Raw genomic sequence first — 14,537 nt, 5'->3', positions numbered from 1 at the left:
GGAGTGAGGTTGAAGAGCTGTGCTGGTGATGGGAAGTTTGGGTGTTGATAAGGTGATGGAGTGAGGTTGAAGAGCTGTGCTGGTGATGGGAAGTTTGGGTGTTGGTAAGGTGATGGAGTGAGGTTGAAGAGCTGTGATAGTGATAGGAAGTTTGGGTGTTGATAAGGTGATGGAGTGAGGTTGAAGAGCTGTGATAGTAATGGGAAGATTGGGTGTTGATGAGGTGATGGAGTGAGGTGAAGAGCTGTGATAGTCATGGGAAGTTTGTGTGTTGATAAGGTGATGGAGTGAGGTTGAAGAGCTGTGATAGTAATGGGAAGATTGGGTGTTGATGAGGTGATGGAGTGAGGTTGAAGAGCTTTGATAGTAATGGGAAGATTGGGTGTTGATGAGGTGATGGAGTGAGGTTGAAGAGCTTTGATAGTAATGGGAAGATTGGGTGTTGATAAGGTGATGGAATGAGGTTGAAGAGCTGTGCTGGTGATGGGAAGTTTGGGTGTTGATAAGGTGATGGAGTGAGGTTGAAGAGCTGTGATAGTCATGGGAAGATTGGGTGTTGATGAGGTGATGGATTGAGGTGAAGAGCTGTGATAGTCATGGGAAGTTTGGGTGTTGATAAGGTGATGGAGTGAGGTGAAGAGCTGTGATAGTCATGGGAAGTTTGGGTGTTGATAAGGTGATGGAGTGAGGTGAAGGGCTTTGATAGTCATGGGAAGTTTGGGTGTTGATAAGGTGATGGGAAGTTTGGGTGTTGATAAGGTGATGGAGTGAGGTTGAAGGGCTGTGATAGTAATGGGAAGATTGGGTGTTGATGAGGTGATGGAGTGAGGTTGAAGAGCTGTGCTGGTGATGGGAAGTTTGGGTGTTGATAAGGTGATGGAGTGAGGTTGAAGAGCTGTGATAGTCATGGGAAGTTTGGGTGTTGATGAGGTGATGGAGTGAGGTGAAGAGCTGTGATAGTCATGGGAAGTTTGGGTGTTGATAAGGTGATGGAGTGAGGTTGAAGAGCTGTGATAGTCATGGGAAGATTGGGTGTTGATGAGGTGATGGAGTGAGGTGAAGAGCTGTGATAGTCATGGGAAGTTTGGGTGTTGATAAGGTGATGGAGTGAGGTTGAAGAGCTGTGATAGTCATGGGAAGATTGGGTGTTGATAAGGTGATGGGAAGTTTGGGTGTTGATAAGGTGATGGAGTGAGGTGAAGAGCTGTGATAGTCATGGGAAGTTTGGGTGTTGATAAGGTGATGGAGTGAGGTCGAAGGGCTTTGATAGTAATGGGAAGTTTGGGTGTTGATAAGGTGATGGAGTGAGGTTGAAGGGCTGTGATAGTCATGGGAAGTTTGGGTGTTGATAAGGTGATGGAGTGAGGTTGAAGAGCTGTTCTGGTGATGGGAAGTTTAGGTGTTGATAAGGTGATGGAGTGAGGTTGAAGCTCTGTGATAGTCATGGGAAGTTTGGGTGTTGTGACGTTTTTAATTTGACTCAGTATAATTAAACCCCTAGAGGACAATCTTGAACCTTTATAGAATAGCAAACATGTTTAAGGGCTCATTAAATTCAAATTAATAATGTCTGCAACTTATCTTGAAGGGATGCTATCATCTACATGAATATATGTTCACCATAGCCGAGAGGGCGACGAAAGTCTATTTTCATGACTAAGATCAAGGTGATTTCGTGACACACATATAGACGATTCAGAAGCACATTCAGGAGTAAGCCAGTGTAATGTGTGTAATTATAGCTTCCTTGTAACTGTAACTAGTAAGGTTTCTACTGGTGATTTACGAGAGTCCTTCTTATCTGATTTATAATCCTACAGGGAGTTGGTAATTGACATGACGGAACATCTATCGATCATACTTCCCTTGTCCCCTGCTCTGTCATCCATCCACAAGACACAATTATTATTGGATTTTGATAGCATGTTCCCTGTAATCTTATTTTTATCCCCCACGAAATACAAAATTATGGAATTGTCTGCATGTATATCCTACCTCTGTTATTCCCACATCTATCTTGTGGTGGGCAAGCCCCTGTTATAAATGCTTATTGATGACCTTGGATGACCTTGGTTACATGTTAAAACGAGACGATTCTCGGCACTTTCAAATTTATCAGCAGACGGATATAGACCATGGGGATTCCCAGATATTGAAGGTGTTAGGATTGCTGCTCAAAGTGTGACTGTGTCAGACAGGGTATTGACCAGGCAAATTTTGGAACTCCAAGAGATCAGCATCTGTTACCCAGGGGTATCTGACCAAAATGATTTGACGAACGTTGATCAAGTCCCCATGCAGGTTCAGTAGGAATAAAGCATGAGTGCATTTCGTAAGAACATCTGAAAAAGAGTTTCATTCTCAACATTTCATCAGATAACACCCCATGAAGATTCGTGAAAGATTTGGTCTTCAGCAACCCATGCTTGTCATAAGAGGCAATTAATGGTATCAGGTGGTCAGACACGCTGATTTGGTCTATGTATTTTATCCTTTTCGCAAATCAATGCTCATGATGTCAATCACTGGATTGTCGAGTCCATTTTGTACTGACAAACCAATATGAGAAAAAAACATTGGAAACTCAGATTGTAGAACTTTCTCCTGTGGGGCTCCAGGTTAGAATTGGCCCCAAGCAACCTATGTTGGTGTTAAGATGTGTCCAAATGGATTGGTAGGTCAGGCTCGGTGGCTTGGCTGAGAGACTGGTCCAGACTGGATTAACAGGTCATAGTCATAGTCATACAGCTGGACTGTTGCTGAACGCAGCATTAAACAACAAACAAGCAACACAAGCAGGGCTTGAGGGGAATGGGTTACCATGCAGTAGTTGGAACCATACAGCAGAGATTTCTTCTGTTTATGGAAAGGGTTTTGTCACTTTTGTTCCAAAAGATGTATATGGAGTTTTCCTATCATTGTTGTGTCCATCCCACTGTGCTTGCCTGGGCATCTTTAGTATGCATGTTAATAAAGTTATAACTAATGTGATGGTTTGGTTGAAGTGACTTGTATTTGACTCAAATAGCAGGACCAGTAAAGTGGGATAGGCTTAAATGCTTAGTTTTATATTACTGTATTGAATGCAATGTTCAAGTAGATGTTAATGTACCCCTGAAATTAAGAAAAAAAAACGCCTCTGTGGTCAAGTGGTAGAGTGTCTGCCCAGAGAGTGGAAGGTCCAGGGTTCTATCCCCGGCCATGTCATACCAATAGATGTTAAAAGATGGTACTTGTTGTTACACTGCCTGGTGCTCTGCATTATGGGACTAAAACAAGGACTGATCGGCTCGGAGTCAGTATACTGTGTCTTAGTGGGGTATTCATGTTAACTGAGGCATGGTATTTCTATAAATAGGCATTAGTCTGGACTAGTACAGTGATCCCTCGCTATTGTGCTCTTCGATAAAGCGCTACCTCGGTTACTACGCGCGGAAACGCATGGCTCCCAAAATTTATGTACACTTTTATTACTGAGAGTTTTACACAGACATAATTGGATTGTTGTTCGTTGTTCATTTGCACATAACGCTTCTCATTGCATAATCAACCGTTTATCGCTGAATGGAGTTCTAATAATCTGTTTGAAAACGCGGCAAGTCCCGGAAATACGATTGTTCAACTAATTAATTTTTCACACTATACATCCTTTGATCTTAGAAGCGCATGCATGCAATAAAAGAGAACCACAAGCGAAGTTTATGTTCTTAATTAGTGGGCAATCCAATTTGAGGCGACACTGTCACACACATGTAGTTGCTGTCACAACACGGTGATCATTCATTTCGTAATCGCGCTTTCGTAACATCGCCTGGTTTTTTTCCGTAGTTATAACAAGCGATTTCATTGGATTAAAATTTGTTTCTAATGACGCTTTCTTGCCGAAATCTGCTACAAATTTCGTGATTGGTCAATTTTGAGCACGTGACCTCAGGCAGCCAATCAAATTATAGCTGTGATACCAAGCTCATGTTTGATAAATTTCAGAAGTTGGCGAAAGATTTTTTGTTAAATCGTGTTATTCTGAACGTTTTAAGCAGGAAATCACGATATATATTAAAAATATGGAACTGCGCGAATGTATCGTGCTAGGTTACGAGCTGTGACAAAGATTTTTCATGCATATATTTTTGCATTAAACGTTGTGTCCGAGCCGAGAATTCAAGTCGAGGAAAGCCGAGATGCTTTTAGATATATTTTTGTTGATTTTATTTATCACTTTGTATAATATATTTAAAGATTTGCTTAAAACGTCTTTATTTTGCTCTTTGACATGTTCGATGCGGACCCGTTGTCGAAATGTGTGTCCGAGAATTTTATTTTCAATAACATCGCGGGAAATAGTGAATAATTTTTTAATCTATCGATAAAAAATTATAAATTGAAATGGAATACGTATTTCAGACATTGTGAAATGTGACAGATTTAATAAATTAATGATATTCCAGGTAGATCTAGGTCCATAAAAATATATACTATTTTGACGTGACGTGAGATAAACACATATTGATGATTTGAGATTTGCCGAGCGCGCTCCCCCGCCTCGGCCTCGGTTAAACGGCTCATCGTCTATAACGCCCACGAATTATTTGGACCCCATTGGTAGCGTTGTAGCGAGGGACCACTGTACTCATGTGCATGTGTAAGAGTGAATATTATCCTACCCTATTTTTTATCCCGGGGATGTCTAGTGTCAGGATGATTCTCCCTAGTGAATTTGAACCCATACCAGTGTGTTTAATCCTATAGATACTATACTCTAGTGTGTTTAATCCTATAGATACTATACTCTAGAGTAAAACTTCCCCTGGGATAATATTTAGGTAGGATATAATCCTTGCTTACACATGCACATCGGTATAAAAGTGCAATAATTGTGGATGCAACTTAAAACCTCATTTCACCTCACCTTAATAAAAATAGATGAAAATACAAATTTTGAACAAAATAAACATAAATTTAAAAGTTTTGCTGCCAAGTGCACATAGTTATTAATCCCTGAATGACCTTAAAATATGGACTGAGGGAGTCTTATCAGGGTAAATATCGCAGCTTCATCATTTATTCCATTTGTTGACATGCAGTGGTAAAGTCTACCATAGATAAGCAAGATAGTGCTGAGTTGAGTCCTCCCTAAGATGACTTACATGAGTAGGATAATTAATATATTATTACTAAACAACCTACATCAAAGCATTTTCACCTTAAAACAAAAATTGGATGAAAGTACAAATCCTTGTTAGAATATTCTTTCACATTGAGAAAGGACAGACCATCAATACATGATTCAGTGACAGCATGTCCACCAGAATGCCTTAATTACATCTGACATATGGCCTCAGGTATTGAATACAGGACAGACCGTTGTGTACAGGAAGTTGGACATGATGCCTCTTGCAGCAGTATTAATGTTGTAGTGTAGTGACAGCAAGAATGGACTTCACATATTGTACTCATGTGGAGAATCCAACCAGAGGCTATGCATGATGAGAGAACACACTTGGCGTTTATGGAATATGGGAGTTAGAACAAAAGGATGAGAACCCCCAAAAAACTATGCAGTTTCATTATACATTTTGGTTCATCAGCTGTTGCTGATCTTATCAAAGACATTTTTTGTAAATGACTTGATAAAAAAACTGATCTGATATTGATGCCAAACTATGTTCAGAACTGATGGTTCAAACACTTACTCATTAGTGGTACTGTCTGTTGGTGTCATGTCGGCGGTCAATCAGTCTTGCCCTGGTGACATGACAAGATGTGGGTTTGTCAGTCACACAATCCAACACGGCCTTGCTCTGGTGACATGACAAGATGTGGGTTTGTCGGTCACACAATCCAACACGGCCTTGCTCTGGTGACATGACAAGATGTGGGTTTGTCAGTCACACAATCCAACACGGCCTTGCCCTGGTGACATGACAAGATGTGGGTTTGTCAGTCACACAATCCAACACGGCCTTACTCTGGTGACATGACAAGATGTGGGTTTGTCAGTCACACAATCCAACACGGCCTTGCTCTGGTGACATGACAAGATGTGGGTTTGTCAGTCACACAATCCAACACGGCCTTGCTCTGGTGACATGACAAGATGTGGGTTTGTCGGTCACACAATCCAACACGGCCTTGCTCTGGTGACATGACAAGATGTGGGTTTGTCGGTCACACAATCCAACATGGCCTTGCTCTGGTGTCATGACAAGATGTGGGTTTGTCGGTCACACAATCCAACACGGCCTTGCTCTAGTGACATGACAAGATGTGGGTTTTTCAGTCACACAATCCAACATGGCCTTGCTCTGGTGACATGACAAGATGTGGGTTTGTCGGTCACACAATCCAACACGGCCTTGCTCTGGTGACATGACAAGATGTGGGTTTGTCAGTCACACAATCCAACACGGCCTTGCTCTAGTGACATGACAAGATGTGGGTTTGTCGGTCACACAATCCAACATGGCCTTGCTCTGGTGACATGACAAGATGTGGGTTTGTCGGTCACACAATCCAACATGGCCTTGCTCTGGTGACATGACAAGATGTGGGTTTGTCGGTCACACAATCCAACACGGCCTTACTCTAGTGACATGACAAGATGTGGGTTTGTCGGTCACACAATCCAACATGGCCTTGCTCTGGTGACATGACAAGATGTGGGTTTGTCGGTCACACAATCCAACACGGCCTTGCTCTAGTGACATGACAAGATGTGGGTTTGTCGGTCACACAATCCAACACGGCCTTGCTCTAGTGACATGACAAGATGTGGGTTTGTCAGTCTCACAATCCAACACGGCCTTGCTCTGGTGACATGACAAGATGTGGGTTTGTCAGTCACACAATCCAACATGGCCTTGCTCTAGTGACATGACAAGATGTGGGTTTGTCAGTCACACAATCCAACACGGCCTTGCTCTAGTGACATGACAAGATGTGGGTTTGTCGGTCACACAATCCAACACGGCCTTGCTCTGGTGACATGACAAGATGTGGGTTTGTCAGTCACACAATCCAACACGGCCTTGCTCTGGTGACATGACAAGATGTGGGTTTGTCAGTCACACAATCCAACACGGCCTTGCTCTGGTGACATGACAAGATGTGGGTTTGTCAGTCACACAATCCAACATGGCCTTGCTCTGGTGACATGACAAGATGTGGGTTTGTCGGTCACACAATCCAACATGGCCTTGCTCTGGTGACATGACAAGATGTGGGTTTGTCAGTCACACAATCCAACATGGCCTTGCTCTGGTGACATGACAAGATGTGGGTTTGTCGGTCACACAATCCAACATGGCCTTGCTCTGGTGACATGACAAGATGTGGGTTTGTCGGTCACACAATCCAACATGGCCTTGCTCTAGTGACTGTGAAGATCCAGGTTAGAATAGGTTTTCAGCAACCCATGCTTGCCGTAAAAGGCAACTATGCTTGTCATAAAAGGTGACTAAAGAGATAGGGTGGTCAGGCTCGGGGACTTGGTTGATGCATGTCATCGTATCCCAATTTCGTGGATCAATGCTCATGAAATGAAACACTTGATTGTTCGACCCAGACTCGATTATTTAAAGACAGCTGGCATGTTGCTTGAATATTGCTGAGTGAGGCTTTAAACAACAAAAAAACAAACATTGCTCTGGTGATGTGGGTTTGTCGGTCACACATTTCAACTTGGCCTTGCTCAGATGGAGCCCTGAAATGCTGTATGGCATCATTTAATTTATTTGCAGGAACCATAAAACAGAGATTATATTTCCCTGATAACTATACGTGTGATACTTCTTGTCATGGCCTTGGTGTCAGTTAAATAGGAAAGCTTTAAAGCAGGGGTTGATATGATCTTGGGATTGGCTTGATATGACTGCTATTGTTCCGGACCTGACAATACAGCAGGTGATGATGTGATATGGATGCTATTGTTCCGGACCTTACAATACAGCAGGTGAAGATGTGATATGGATGTTATTGTTCCGGACCTGACAATACAGCAGGTGATGGTGTGATATGGATGTTATTGTTCCGGACCTGACAATACAGCATGTGATGATGTGATATGGATGCTATTGTTCCGGACCTGACAATACAGCAGGTGATGATGTGATATAGATGCTATTGTTCCGGACCTGACAATACAGTAGGTGATGATGTGATATGGATGCTATTGTTCCGGACCTGACAATACAGCAGGTGATGGTGTGATATGGATGCTATTGTTCCGGACCTGACAATACAGCATGTGATGATGTGATATGGATGCTATTGTTCTGGACCTGACAATACAGCGGGTGATGGTGTGATATGGATGCTATTGTTCCGGACCTGACAATACAGCAGATGATGATGTGATATGGATGTTATTGTTCTGGACCTGACAATACAGCAAGTGATGATGTGATATGGATGCTATTGTTCCGGACCTGACAATACAGCAGGTGATGGTGTGATATGGATGTTATTGTTCTGGACCTGACAATACAGCAGAAGATGATGTGATATGACTGCTATTGTTCCGGACCTGACAATACAGCAGAAGATGATGTGATATGGATGTTATTGTTCCGGACCTGACAATACAGCTGAAGATGATGTGATATGGATGCTATTGTTCCGGACCTGACAATACAGCAGAAGATGATGTGATATTGATGTTATTGTTCCGGACCTGACAATACAGAAGAAGATGATGTGATATGGATGTTATTGTTCCGGACCTGACAATACAGCAGAAGATGATGTGATATGGATGCTATTGTTCCGGACCTGACAATCCAGCAGAAGATGATGTGATATGGATGCTATTGTTCCGGACCTGACAATACAGCAGAAGATGATGTGATATGGATGTTATTGTTCCGGACCTGACAATACAGCAGAAGATGATGTGATATGGATGTTATTGTTCCGGACCTGACAATACAGCAGGTGATGATGTGATATGACTGCTATTGTTCCGGACCTGACAATACAGCAGGTGATCATGTGATATGGATGCTATTGTTCCGGACCTGACAATACAGTAGGTGATGATGTGATATGACTGCTATTGTTCCGGACCTGACAATACAGCAGGTGATGATGTGATATGACTGCTATTGTTCCGGACCTGACAATACAGCAGGTGATGATGTGATATGACTGCTATTGTTCCGGACCTGACAATACAGCAGGTGATGATGTGATATGGATGCTATTGTTCCGGACCTGACAATACAGCAGAAGATGATGTGATATGGATTTTATTGTTCCGGACCTGACAATACAGCAGAAGATGATGTGATATGGATGTTATTGTTCCGGACCTGACAATACAGCAGGTGATGATGTGTGCATGCATGCACGTCGCTATATAAGTGCAATAATCTTGGACGCGACGTTAAACCCAATTTCACCTCACCTTATTGTTTTACTGATTGCCATTACTTCTCTTGGAGCATCCAGAGGCATGTGTGTACGATAATCCCCCATTGCCTAACCTTGTCACGGTGTTAGCTCAAGTCATCGCCTTCCATGTTGCAGTATTCAACATATGTTGTTCCAACTACGCATGTGTTTATCACAGATGTTTGTTTTTGGGTAGTGAATATAATTCCACTTTATCTAATATATCTCAAGACAGGGGCAGTGTTGTTTATTACCATGCGGTGTAGCAGGCTTCAGTGATGAAGCAGGGAAGGGAATAGCACCAGTAAATAACTCTTTGTTGACAGGAAATTATGGAAAGAGAACTGTGTCACACGATTTATGATGCCCGTGTCTATTTTGACATAAAAAAAATAATTGATTTCCTATTGTTCTTTATGTGTGGGTGTAAAAACAGTTGTCTATAATTACTGTTTCATGGGTGTTGGAAGGTTTTCGTGTTTTGGTTGTCTACCGTAATCTTCAACAGAACTTAAATCTTTCAAAAGTGAGAAAGAAAATAAGTGTTTCCTGTTTTTCCGTTTCTTTGTCAAATAAAAAACATTTTTTTTATGAAACAGTCCTGATGACTCTACAATTGGAGGGAATTTTACATCAAGTTAAATCTTTTTTGTGTGGTTCGACTTTGTTTTATTTTCAGGAATTGGTAAAACATTTGCAAGTTGGGATTCTGCAACAAATTTCTTAAATTCTTTGACAAAAAAATTACAAATGAAAAGGAAAACATAGTAGCTGCAAGTCTAGACTTCCTAATTAACCAGTGCTTCTGTGTCATGGAGAACCATTTGTATTTGGAAATGCTCAGAGGAGAAAAAAAACAGCTAAGAATGCATTGGTTTCACGGATACTAAAGCAGCGGGTCTTATCACATGTTGCCCTGAGCAAGAACTGTCTAGACAACAAAGCTTTCACACCATATTTGAGTGATACTTGTGGGGATCCTCAGTTCCTGATTACAAATCAAGTAATGAAGTTTCTGTGTCACCATTCACAAGGCATGTGTGTTCTGATTCATTGATGATGGTTGGCAGAGGAGACTTCGGGCATTGGGTTGGGTTTATGGTGGTAGTTCAAGCATTTGCTCAAGTTGGACCCCCTCATGTGTTCAAGCCCACTGGTTCAGACCAGAGTGCTGGAATATTGCTAAAGTGGTTCCAAATTCCCAGATTCAACCCTATTAGGACTCAGCACCACACCGCTGTTTCATGAAGTGGCAAACGGCAAAGAGATGTATCATTTTGGCTGTTTCATTCATTCATTCATTCATTCATAAAAGGAAAATAACAGGATCGGGTGGTCGCTGACTTGGTGGATGCATGTCATCATATCCCAATTGTGTAGATCGATGCTCATGATGTCAATCACTGGACTGTCTGGTCCAGACTTGATTATTTACAGATCACCGTCATATGACTGGTATATTGCTGAGTGCATCGTTAAACAAAAAAACAAAAAACAAATCATTTATTCATTCATTCAAAGGGTCATTGATCTAAACTCACTCACTGCCAAGTGGTGTTGATCTGTCTGGATAATATGACCTGTGAGTATTTTTTTTTCATTTGAACTTTCATGAGGAAGGTATTGTGTAAATTAGAATGTTAGTCAGCTGTTAGTCAGCTACACTGACATTGAGTTTGAAGATAAAACTACTCCCCCTGAAAGTCCTGATGTAAGTTGCTGACTCTTGCACTGCATTGTGACATCACAGTGAGGTCCTGTGGAGATTAGTGTCACAAGCTCCCTTGATGGATCATCCTACCCTGGCAGTGTAGACATTGCTCATTCTGTCGATCACTGGTTTGTCTGGACCAGATTCAAATATTTACAGGCCACCATGATATAGCTGTATATTTCTGAATGCAGTGTTAAACAACAAACAAGTATTGTCTCTCCCCCCAAAAGCTGGGATTTTCTGTTTAGCAGAACTACAACAAACCATTGTTGACAGGAAGTAATGAGTGTCATCAACACAAGACCTATCCAGCCCTAGTGAGCATGTAACCAACAAAGAAATGCACTCTTATTTAACTGATGCTGTATGCAGGCTAGCAGCCATAAAGTCCTGAAAGACGGTTCCCAGGGTGCACTAATAGTTTGGCACACCTGCATGTTTAGTAAACTCACCACCAACAGCGCTGAAACAATACAGACGTATAGGAGTTGACAGACGGGAGGTACCAAGGCTTTAAACACAGACCCAAGGGCAAGTTCTTGAAGACAATACTTGTGTCAGATTCCTGTACATACTGTCTGCTTCAAGTTTCTGTTTAAGAAGCATTTAGAGTATTTTGTGCTGTAACAGATGTGAATGCACTCCAACTGCTTGTAGGTGTAACATGTTGATACATCTAACAGATCCCCCGCTCATCAACAGCCATACCTTTAGTGGTTGTCATGGATTCTAGAATTTACTTCCCGGATGATTCCAGACTATATGGTTGCAGGGTAGCGAAAGCCAGGCAGTCCGCCACCAGAGGGCACTCTGCATGGCACATGATTTCAACCTCTTTACCTTCCTTCCGTTCTCTTGACAGGCATGCACTCCAGCAATGGACGACTCCCCGAAAGGTTCTGTCATCTTGTTTCTCTACAAAAAAGTGATTTTCTTTTAGGGAATTTGTGATGGATTTATTTCTGCCTAACATTCTCCTGAATTCTCGTCTGGTTGGGATAATGTGAAACACGTAGCAAAGGTAAAAGGTTCAGCTTCTGGATTGACCTGAACATGAGGCTGATGTAATGGTTATAGGTACACAACCAGATTATGACACAGAGAAGAATGATGGCTGCGATTTTTGTGTTTGGATCTGCAACTAAGGGTGCATTCAGTACATGCCAGTGATATCTGAGGGCGTATAACACGTGTTTCATATCATGTTTTTACTGAATTTGGAAATTATCATGGAATGATGATGGATCATCATACACTTGCCAGCAGTCTTTTCCTCAGGAAAATATTGTTTAAAAGCAAGTGGTTGATGTGGCTATTAACATACTTAAGGATGGCGGATGGTATGATTTTGTAATCACTGTGTATGGGAGTGTTTGGAAGACATAATATAAGTCAATCTATTACCATCCTTGCTTCATGAAGAGGTGAAGCCGAAAATTGTTGACTTATGGTCAAACTGTCAAAGATACAGCATTATATATCAAACAAAAATGGATTTTCTTCTCATTTTATTACAGGAAGGATTACTGACTGTAATGGTGAAGCGGTATCACAGCGTTGTTAAAACTGTGATGCTGCTGCATTATAATCTTTTTGCCTGGACAAGCTCTATGTGAAACTTACAGTTGAATGTCACTGCAGATTAGAAATTGAAGGAAATTGCTTGATATGCACAATAACATACTTAAATTATGCATATATATATATAATAATAATTCATTTTCTCATAGATAGACATTTTATCCATATGTTGTTAAAAAAAGTATTTTTATGTGAATCTGAGGAAACTGATTTTACTATTCACCACTGCAAACAATTCATATTCATAATAAGCGTTCGCTCGTCACACTAAAGACCCGGGTTCGATTCCCGACATGGGTACAATGTGTAGAGCCCATTACTGGTGTCCCCCCGTCGTGATATTGCTGGAATATTGCTAAAAGCGGTGTAAAACCATACTCACTCACTCATAATCATAATATGAAGCATCAACGCCAGTGAATAATCAGTCTCGATTATCTGCCGAAACAGATTCCATTGGGTCAAAATTATATGAATGGATCACTGAAAATCAGTGACACCAGGTGTTCTTGAAAAGGTGAGCGTATCCTTGCCTCTCTGGTAACACCTGTCACAAACACATGCAAGGACAAGTCAACTGTTCATTCATGGAAACATGGACAATCTGTTAAAGTGTCACATTAATGTACCAATACAGCAATAAAAAAACCTCTTCTTTATTCACTGGAACAGTTTCATATTTTAGGAAAAGTTAAATACCCGCTGCATCTTTGAATTATTTTAGCCATACAAGTGCATGAACCTAATATAGTATATGTCACTGGCATGTTTCATGACACCTCCTCACCTGAGGATGATTATTAAGGGCATCCCATATAGTATATATGTCACTGGCATGTTTCATGACACTTCAACTGAGGATCATTATTAAGGGCATCCCACCTTATAATACCTCCATGTCAGAATGTATTCTGATTTTGTCCACATAATCTTGATAAAATACTGTGTATCCCACCTTGGAGGGGAATAAATTTCTCATTTGGGCAGAATAAATCCCTTATACCCGCTTCAAGAAATTTTGCACGCTTTTTCTGAGTCAGTGGAAGTCACGTGACATAGCACAAGCTAACCTCATCTCTATCAAACATTTTTTAATTTGTTTTAATTCTTTTACAAAATGTCATATTAAAACATGTCGGTAGGATAAATTCATTGTAGAAGGATGACTGGGGGTACATGGGGTGTTATTCATCCCTAGGTTTTTACTCGAGGTATATGGGGCTCGTGGTATGAAACCGGGATGCATAAAACCATGTGCAGCCCTCGTGATTCCGCTACAACTTATATAAGTAAATCATATATTTCTTTCGATCTCTTCCGTATTTGTTTGTAGTAATGTTAGCCATTCAGTAAAATGTAAGGGTCAACGACCAGACAAATAGTGAATACCAGTATGTAAATTGAAATCTGATTGGGATGTAGTCAGAACGGGTGACTGTAACTTCCCAAGGCCATACCTGTGTGAAGCCAGTAACACCTACATCCACATGTTTCGGTATACTGGACTGATTTTATTTATGCCAAAACAAACAAATTGTTTTTAATTGCTTCTGTTTTCTGTAATTCACACAGATTATATTATTCATTTTTGCTTCATGAAAACTGAACGAATATATTAAAAATGTTTTAAGTCAGGTGAAGAAAACAGTCCTCTGTTTATAGCTAACAAAATGGATATTTCTTGAAAAGTGCACTTTTCTATTTTTGTCATTGCTGTAATATTCCTTATCGGCAGAATGGGTGACTGTGTTTGACAACTTGGCACCTGAGAGAGTTTCATGGTTCGGAGAGCTTCGGTTCTACCCCACACTGAAGCACATGTAGCACATGTAGCACATGTGCTGTCTCCTAA

At 41.1% G+C, this 14,537-nt stretch overlaps 1 protein-coding gene across 4 annotated transcripts in view; it reads left to right on the top strand.

The window, feature by feature from the left end:
• Positions 1-14,537, top strand: part of LOC124143006 (thrombospondin type-1 domain-containing protein 7A-like) — a 428,609-nt gene that overhangs the window by 123,824 nt on the left and 290,248 nt on the right. The window contains exon 1 of one of the 4 annotated variants that reach the window (XM_048382585.1): positions 11,535-12,125. The exons of the other annotated variants lie outside the window; for them this stretch is intronic. The gene's annotated coding sequence lies outside the window, so the exon portion shown is untranslated. Of the gene's footprint in view, positions 1-11,534; positions 12,126-14,537 lie in introns of those variants that run through there. 4 annotated transcript variants of the gene reach the window in all.

Source organism: Haliotis rufescens, unplaced genomic scaffold, assembly GCF_023055435.1.
Source record: "Haliotis rufescens isolate VD_foot unplaced genomic scaffold, xgHalRufe1.0.p SCAF_4, whole genome shotgun sequence".
NCBI classification, from domain to species: Eukaryota; Metazoa; Mollusca; class Gastropoda; order Lepetellida; family Haliotidae; genus Haliotis; species Haliotis rufescens.
This window is presented reverse-complemented; position numbering and strand designations above follow the sequence as displayed.